At 40.4% G+C, this 7877-nt stretch overlaps 1 protein-coding gene across 1 annotated transcript in view; it reads left to right on the top strand.

Annotated features, from left to right (window-relative positions):
* Nucleotides 1-303: 303 nt before the first annotated feature.
* The window catches only part of PTGFR (prostaglandin F receptor), a 36260-nt gene continuing 28686 nt past the window's right edge, over nt 304-7877 (top strand). The window contains exon 1 of the mRNA XM_060773789.2: nt 304-710. The gene's annotated coding sequence lies outside the window, so the exon portion shown is untranslated. The remainder of the gene's footprint in view (nt 711-7877) is intronic.

Raw genomic sequence — 7877 nt, 5'->3', positions numbered from 1 at the left:
AGGCCCCTGAGCAATGTCTTCATAGATGGCTGATTCTCTCACACCAGATGCAACTTGCAGTTTCTCAAGTCGCTTCTGAAACTCAAAAGTAAAAAATGTTATGGGTTTTAGGCTGCCACATTTTGACTCTCGCTTGCTGAAGTGTTTCTGGGGGAACACGAAAGAAGCCTCCCCGCAGATCGTAACACAGCCAGGCGTCCTCTGATAACGTCTTCACAGACGGCTGATTCTCTCACACCAGAAGCGACCAGAAGTTCAGTGGGATGAGGTCCTTAATATAGTCTCTTGGGAGCAGGGGCTTGGGTGTGTTTGCATTGTTTCGTGATGGAGAATATCTTAGTTTTTAGTCCCTTCAAAAGCCCTGGAGGTGTGTGTGTTTTTGTGACTGAGGAGCGCTGGCTGTTTAAAGCAGGAAGAGAGGCGCATTGGTCTCTGCCTCTCTCTCCCGGGATGGAGAGAGCGGCGTGGAGCTGTGCGGAGGCTGAAGAGGGAGTGAAGGACCAAAGCACGGAGGAATGAAGCGTGACGCTCGCTCCGAGCCCAAAAGGGGCGGGAAAGTGGGCGAGTCTTGGGGTCGAGGCCGCTTTTGCCTCCACTGAGGGGTGAGCCGGGCCAAGAAGGAACAAGCCCTTCTTTGCCTCCAAAGCAGACCAGACCATGGGGAGACCTTGGGGAAAGCGAGCCGTCGCGGAGGGGACCCAGGAGCGCAGGTAAAGCAGCCTTTCTTCCCGCGCTTTAGAGCTGGAGCAGACCAGCCTCACTCACTCTTCTTCCCAGCCTTGGAAGGCGGCGTGGGAGCGCAGAGCTGGCTTCTGCCTCTCTTTCACGTTGATTCAGATGCTGAACTTGGTGGTCTCCCTTGAGACCTATCCTTCTTCTTCTGTGGGTGCCTCTCCACTGGCAAGTCCATACCACGGCTCAGTTCTGTGAGAGTTGCAACCCACTTTATCTTCCTCGGTCCAAGAGGGATTTTGCCTCACCAAACTGCGACCTTCATTATTCCAGAGCACTCACCCGTGGCAAGTTAAAGCGGTGCTAAACTGCATGAATTCTGCCCTGTAGTCAGGACTGGCAGCCTTTTGATCCGCTTGCTTTGAGTGTCCTTTGGGAGAGAGGAAACGGGATACTCATAGCTGAACTGAAGCTATTGCCATACATGATATGACTTCAGAATGCAGGTTGAACTGGATTATATGGCATTGTGGACGCCTCTAAACCAGTTCAATGCAGTTACTCTGCAGTCTGAAAGGGCAGTACAGGCAATCCTCAAGTTGCATACAAGATAGGTTCTGTAGGTTTGTTCTTAAGTTGAATAGGTATGTAAAGTACTATATATATATGTTGTTCTTTGACCATAATATATATACCGGTATCTCTCTCTCTCTTTCTCTATTATTGGTTTTTTAAAACTCTGCTTTTGACAATGTTTCCTAATACCTAAATGCATGCCATGTTCCTGTTTTGATGGTTATTCTTAAAAAAAATTTTTTTGCTGGTTATTGACCGTAAAACAATGCTGGCTCTTCGGCTTAGAAATGGAGATGAGCACCACACCCCAGAGTCAGACATGACTGGATACTCTTTGTCAGGAGGGCTTTGATTATGTTTTTTTGCCCTGGTGAAGGGAGTTGAACTGGATGGCCTTAAGTATTTTCTGTTGGTCGTGGGGGTTCTCTGTGGGAAGTTTACCCAGTTCTGTCGGTGGGGTTCAGAATGCTCTTTGATTGTAGATGAACTATAAATCCCAGTAACTACAACTCCCAATTGTCAGGGTCTATTTCCCCCAAACTCCATCTGTGTTCATATTTGGGCATATGGAATATTCGTGTCAAGTTTGGTCCAGTTCCATCATTGTTAGAGTCCAAAGTGCTCTCTGGATGTAGGTGAACTAAAATTCCAAAACTCAAGGTCAATGCTCATCAAACCCTTCCAGTATTTTCTGTTCGTCAAGGGAGTTCTGTGTGCCAAGTTTGGTTCAATTCCATCGTTAGTGGAGTTCAGAATGCCCTTTGATTGTAGGTGAACTATAAATCCCAGCAACTACAACTCCCAAATGACAAAATCAATTTTTTGAGTGATGGTCATTCCTTGGGTTATTAGATGTCTTGTGTCCAAATTTGGTGTCAATTTGTCCAGTGGTTTTTGAGTTATATTGATCCCACAAACAAACATTACATTTTTATTTATATAGATAGGCGGTTGTTCTTTTTTTGGTGCTGGTTATTGACCGTAATACACACACACACACACACACAAACACATCAATTATTGTTTTTTAACTCTGCTTTTGACAATGTTTCCTAATACCTAAATGCATGTCAATAATTATATAAAAACCAGCACTAAAATAATCGGCACAAAAAAAGAACAAACATCAAAATAGGAACATGACATGCATTCTAGGTATTGGGAAACACTGTCAAAAGCAGAGTTAAAAAACCAGTATTGAATGTGATAGTGAAAACAGTATTAAACATTTATATACTTAAATGGCAAAGGTAAAAATTAAAATAAGTATTAAAATCTTCGAAACACTCTGTGATCTTGCACCAACAAGCTATTGCTGCTGCACAAAAACTAATGACTTTGGCAGTAATTTTGGGGTGCTGGTCAGCCAGAAGGTAATCAACATAAAGCCTTATAGATTATTATTATTATTATTATTATTATTATTATTATTCCTTCCTTCCTTCCTTCCTTCCTTCCTTCCTTCCTCCCTCCCTCCCTCCCTCCCTCCCTCCCTCCCTCCCTCCCTTCCTTCCTTCCTTCCTTCCTCCTCCTCCTCTTCTTCTTTTTCTTCTGAGTTTTAAATTGTTGTTTTATATGCTATTGGTTTTTTACTTTTTTGTATTGTACTGTGTGTTTATTCTATGTGTTGCTTTAGGCACTTTCTGTCATATGTAAGTCACCCCGAGTCCCTTCAGGGAGATGGAGGCGGGCTACAAAAATAAAGTTATTATTTTTACTGTTATTATTATTTAAATTATTATTATTTATTATAATGATAATTTTATTTCTTGGAGCCCCTGGTGGTGCAGTGGGCTAAACTGCTGAGCTGCTGAACTTGCTGACTGAAAGATCGATGGTCCAAATCCGGGAAGCAGGGTGAGCTCCTGCTGTTAAGCCCAGCTTCTGCCAACCTAGCAGTCTGAAAACATACAAATGTGAGTAGATCAATAGGTACCACTCTGGCAGGAAGGTAACGGTGCTCCATGCAGTCATGCCAGCCACATGACCTTGGAGGTGTCTATGGACCACGCCGGCTCTTCGTCTTAGAAATGGCGATGAGCACCACTCCCCAGGGTCGGAAATGACTAGACTTAATATCAAGGGGAAACCTTTACCTTTTTACCTTTATTTCTTACCTGCCTCATGACTCAAGACGGAATACAAAACTATTAAAATACATAAGCAAAAAACATTACAAATACACACTAAAATGTACCTCCATTTACATTTTAAGTGTAACTCCAGCTATATCTCTATCTCTGTCTGTCTGTCTATTTATCTATCAGTCTATCAGTCTATCAGTCTATCTATCTATCTATCTATCTATCTATCTATATTTGGCTAGGGTTCTATTTATATTTGGTTGGAGATACACTTTAAACCTGTTATTACTTACATACAAATTTAGCTTAAGAAAATACCTACAGAACTATCTTGTATGTAACTTGGGGACTGCCTGTAAGCTCTGTGTGTGTGTGTGTGTGTATATATATATATATATATATAGAGAGAGAGAGAGAGAGAGAGAGACGGAGAGGGAGAGGGAGAGAGAAAGTGAGCAAGTGAGGGAGCTTTGGATAGCATAGGGAAGGGTTAATATCCCTGTGGTATTTCTTTTGCTGTCTGCGCCCCAGTACAGAAGATTTACCTTCACTTTCTGTTCTTGTGAGAATTGGATTGTGAAAAATGTGCCTTGTTGTGGAAACAAGGATTGGTGAAAAAGCTTCAGTGGAGATGCATTTCTGCCATGATAAACTCTTTCAGAAAGTGATTTTCCCATCTCAGGAGTAGTTTTCTCTCACTTCCTGTTGTCTCATTCCTGTTCTTAACTATAAGTTATTTGTGAATCGGATATTTGTAACTCAGTGACTTCCTGTGCATTAAGGTAGTGTAGATCCAGCCTCAGTGAGATTTGTACAGAAGGATATAGTTTGGCTGTGAGAGGAATACTGCTATCCTCCCATTTATTGTTGCTGCTTCTTCGCAGCCTGTTCCATTCTCAGTTTCTATCATTCATTTCAGACTCCTTTTCTATTTCTTACACTTCTTTATAACTTGCACCCCCCTCTTCTTTGGTCATTTCCCACCTTTATTTTTCATTGTTCATCTTGTGCATAAGTTTCTGCTTTTCATTAGGACTTTTACATCACAGGGCTGTGCCTCCTTCACCATTCCTCCTATTTTTTCCATTACCCAACTTTCAGCAGTCCATCAGCATTTGCATCTCCAAATCTCAAATCTCTCATTCATTTCAGCTTAGTTTTGTCTCTCCTCCAAATTTCCTCTTTTCTGAAACTTACTGGAAACTGTGGGTTTCTCTTCCCAGCAGTTCAACCAGTAAATTAAGATTTCCCTCTATGATGATGAGGATTATGGTGATGCTTACCCCACTTTATGTCCCCAAAGGGGATTCTACGCTCCTTTTGAATCTTGCCTCCTGATCCTTTCTTTTCCTGTCTTCACACCCTGCTCCTCTTTCTCTGTTTAGCCTCCAGCTACAGTTGTATCCCCACAGTATGTCCTGCTTTCTATCTGAGTTTAGATAGGAACATGCCGTCAAACTGCATCAGATTTCTTGCTTTAGTTCCAGATCTCAACACCACCTAACACTGTAGAATGTCATCTAAATCTAAGAACCCCACCTAGGCCCCCTTCTGCACTGCCATATAATCCAGATTATCAAAATAGATGATCCACATTATCTGCTTTGAACTGGATTATATGAGCCTATACTGCATATAACCTGGTTCAACACAAATAATCTGGATTTTATATGGCAGTGCAGAAGGGGCCTTTGTCTGGCGTAATAACAACTTTGGGGCTAGGTCTTGCAATTTCTGTTAGTATGTGATATTATCTGTTTCATTAGTTTCTAAAAACAAGACAGAATTGCTTGTCACAATTGCCTGTATGGGGGTGACATTGTGACACAAAACACAATGATTCTAGGAACAGTGCTTGAATTTCCCACTTTTACCAGTTGAATTAAAAAAGACACTGAGATTTATTTGCATTTAATGTCAATCTGTTTCCAATTTGCATGGGTGGCATTTTCTATAGAAGCAAATTTAACATCACTTGTGGAAATGTTTCAACATGTCCTTCATCATTGTACAGTTCTCTGATCCCATCTGATCTTGCAAGCTAAGCAGGGTCAACCCTGGTTAGTATTTGGATGGGAAACCACCAGGTGCTGTAAGCTATATTTCAGGGGAAGGACATGGCAACCCACCTCAGAGTATTCTTCACCTAAGAAAATGATATTGAATCCATGTGGTCACCCTAAGTCAGTGGGTCTCAACCTGGGGTCCCCAGATGTTTTTGGCATTCAACTCCCAGAAATCCTAACAGCTGGTAAACTGGTTGGGATTTCTGGGAGTTGTAGGCCAAAAACATCTGGGGAACCCCAGTTGAGAACCACTGCCCTAAGTCGACATGCCACTTGAAGACACAGATACACACAGTTTGGACTTACAACAGCTTTAGTGTTGATAACAGAAAATCCTTTCTTGCCACACTATTGTAAACAGCAAGTTCTTTTTGCTAAGAACTGCACCACTTTTGTTCGGTCTAGTGGGTTTTTTTTTTTTACATTTATATAAATGTTAAGTGTATTTAAGTGTATTTTTATCACAGCCTTCTAATGGGCAAACATACTAGAACCTGAGTCATTGAAATCAGTACAGCTAATCTCCAGTGGATTTGTTGGTTTAAGGCACTAAGGAATTGCAGCCTTCATGCTGGAAATGCCTTGTTTGCTTTTCTTTTTCTCAGTTGACTAATGGTTGCCATGTTGACCAGCTGAACCCCTGTGACTAGAGCAGACAACTGGAGACCAGAAGAATATTTGGCAAGAAACAAGGGGAAACATCAGGGAATGTACTGGAATATGTGGGATGAGAAGTGACACAGAGATAAATGTGCAAAAGGCCAACAAGCTCAACACTACTAGTTTACTGCAGTGGTGGGAACTGTGTGAACCTCCAGATATTATTGAACTATAACTTCTTTTGGTCCTCAGCAGCTGCCCTTAGTAAGAAATGTTGGAAGAGTTGAAGTTCAGCCACTTATGGAGGGCTGCCTAATTCTCACACATCCTGTACTGTGTAACTGAACCATTTATAGGACAATCAGTGACAATGTGGCATTTCTACAGTTTCTTGGTATTGCTTCACTAAAAAATTGCAATAAACATTTAAGTAGTATAAAGTCTTTAATTCGTCCACATTCACTCAATTCAATTATAATTTAGTTGATTGGATTCTAATGATGGTTAGACAATAATTTTATGAATAACAGTCACAAAGCAAATTAGCATTTGGCTCTCTGCGTAGAGGTCGTATGTTAAGTTCGTATGTGCTTTTAAAAAGGTATATTTTGCAGCATCTATTTAGATATTTGAATGAGCAAAAAGTAGTTTTGCTTGTTCTCCTTCTTAACCTTGTAATTTTCACAAGTTTTTGCAAGGCATTAATTCTTAAGTATGATCATTTGCTGTTCAACCCTTTCCCCTCCAATTCTGAAATCATGCTGTGTTCAGAATGCCTCTTGCACACTTGTGCAGTGAATTGAAATTAAGAATATCTTTTTCAAGGCTTGTAAAATAGTCTAGTGTTTTTACATATGATGTAGTCACTTGTAATGATAATACTTTATAATTGAAAATCAATAATCAATTACCTTGCACAATGTATCAGAAACAGTTTTGAACAATGTGCAATTATGGAACCTCTTGTCAAAATCATGATATTTTATCCTATCAAAAAGCTGATTTTTTTAAACATTCAGTGAAATGTGTGTATTATTTGCATTTAATTTTCAGCAATTGGTAGTTAGGACTACATATTGGTGAATAAAACATTGCAGTATTAACTAGATTTGTATCTTACAAATCTAAAAAATGACCAGATGGAGAAGATATACATATGCTAAAATATATTAGATCTTTGTGGACTTGAAAAGTAGACCTCCTGTGCATATGCACACAAATCAAATGCTTTATGGCAGATATTCAAGACCTTTTTGAGAATACCTAACAAATTTGTTCTTAGTAAAGTTGCATGCAGAGACTTCTTTATACTTACTGATTTTTGAGGCTTGTTTGTTTCATTGTAATCGTAAAGTTCAGTGCCAAAGAACCATTTTCAGTTCCTGATGACAATCTTGACTGGGGCAAGACTGAATGATTGCTTTTGTTTGTCTGAAAGACAATATTGCACATTTGTGTTTTTTTTTGTAACATGACATGATATGAGAGCTTCTGCCATTCTGTGTGTGGCTATAGCAGTGGTTCCCAACTTTTTTTTTAAAACCGGGGACCACTTTGACCAGGAACCACTCTCCAGTATTAGTACCAAAAGGGTTATGTATCAGTTTTTGGTCACCTTTAGATTTGGTTTGGTTGTTTGGGGTGCTGATTCGGAAAATTGCATTGTATAGACCACATCAGGTCTAGTTTCTGATACAGAACATATCCCATCCAGTAGTCACCATCTGCTTGCCCACAGAAATTTAATAATCTAGAGCTGATGTGGTCTATCTAATGCAGTTTTTTGAATCAGCATTTCAAATAACCCCACGAACAGCCATCAAAATGAAGACACCAAGGCGCTCCCACTTCCAGGCATCACATGGAACGACATTGCTCA

This window comes from Anolis sagrei, chromosome 4 (genome assembly GCF_037176765.1).
Source record: "Anolis sagrei isolate rAnoSag1 chromosome 4, rAnoSag1.mat, whole genome shotgun sequence".
In the NCBI taxonomy this organism is placed as follows: Eukaryota; Metazoa; Chordata; class Lepidosauria; order Squamata; family Dactyloidae; genus Anolis; species Anolis sagrei.
The sequence above is the reverse complement of the archived record's forward strand: the minus strand, read 5'-3'. Positions and strand labels throughout refer to the sequence as shown.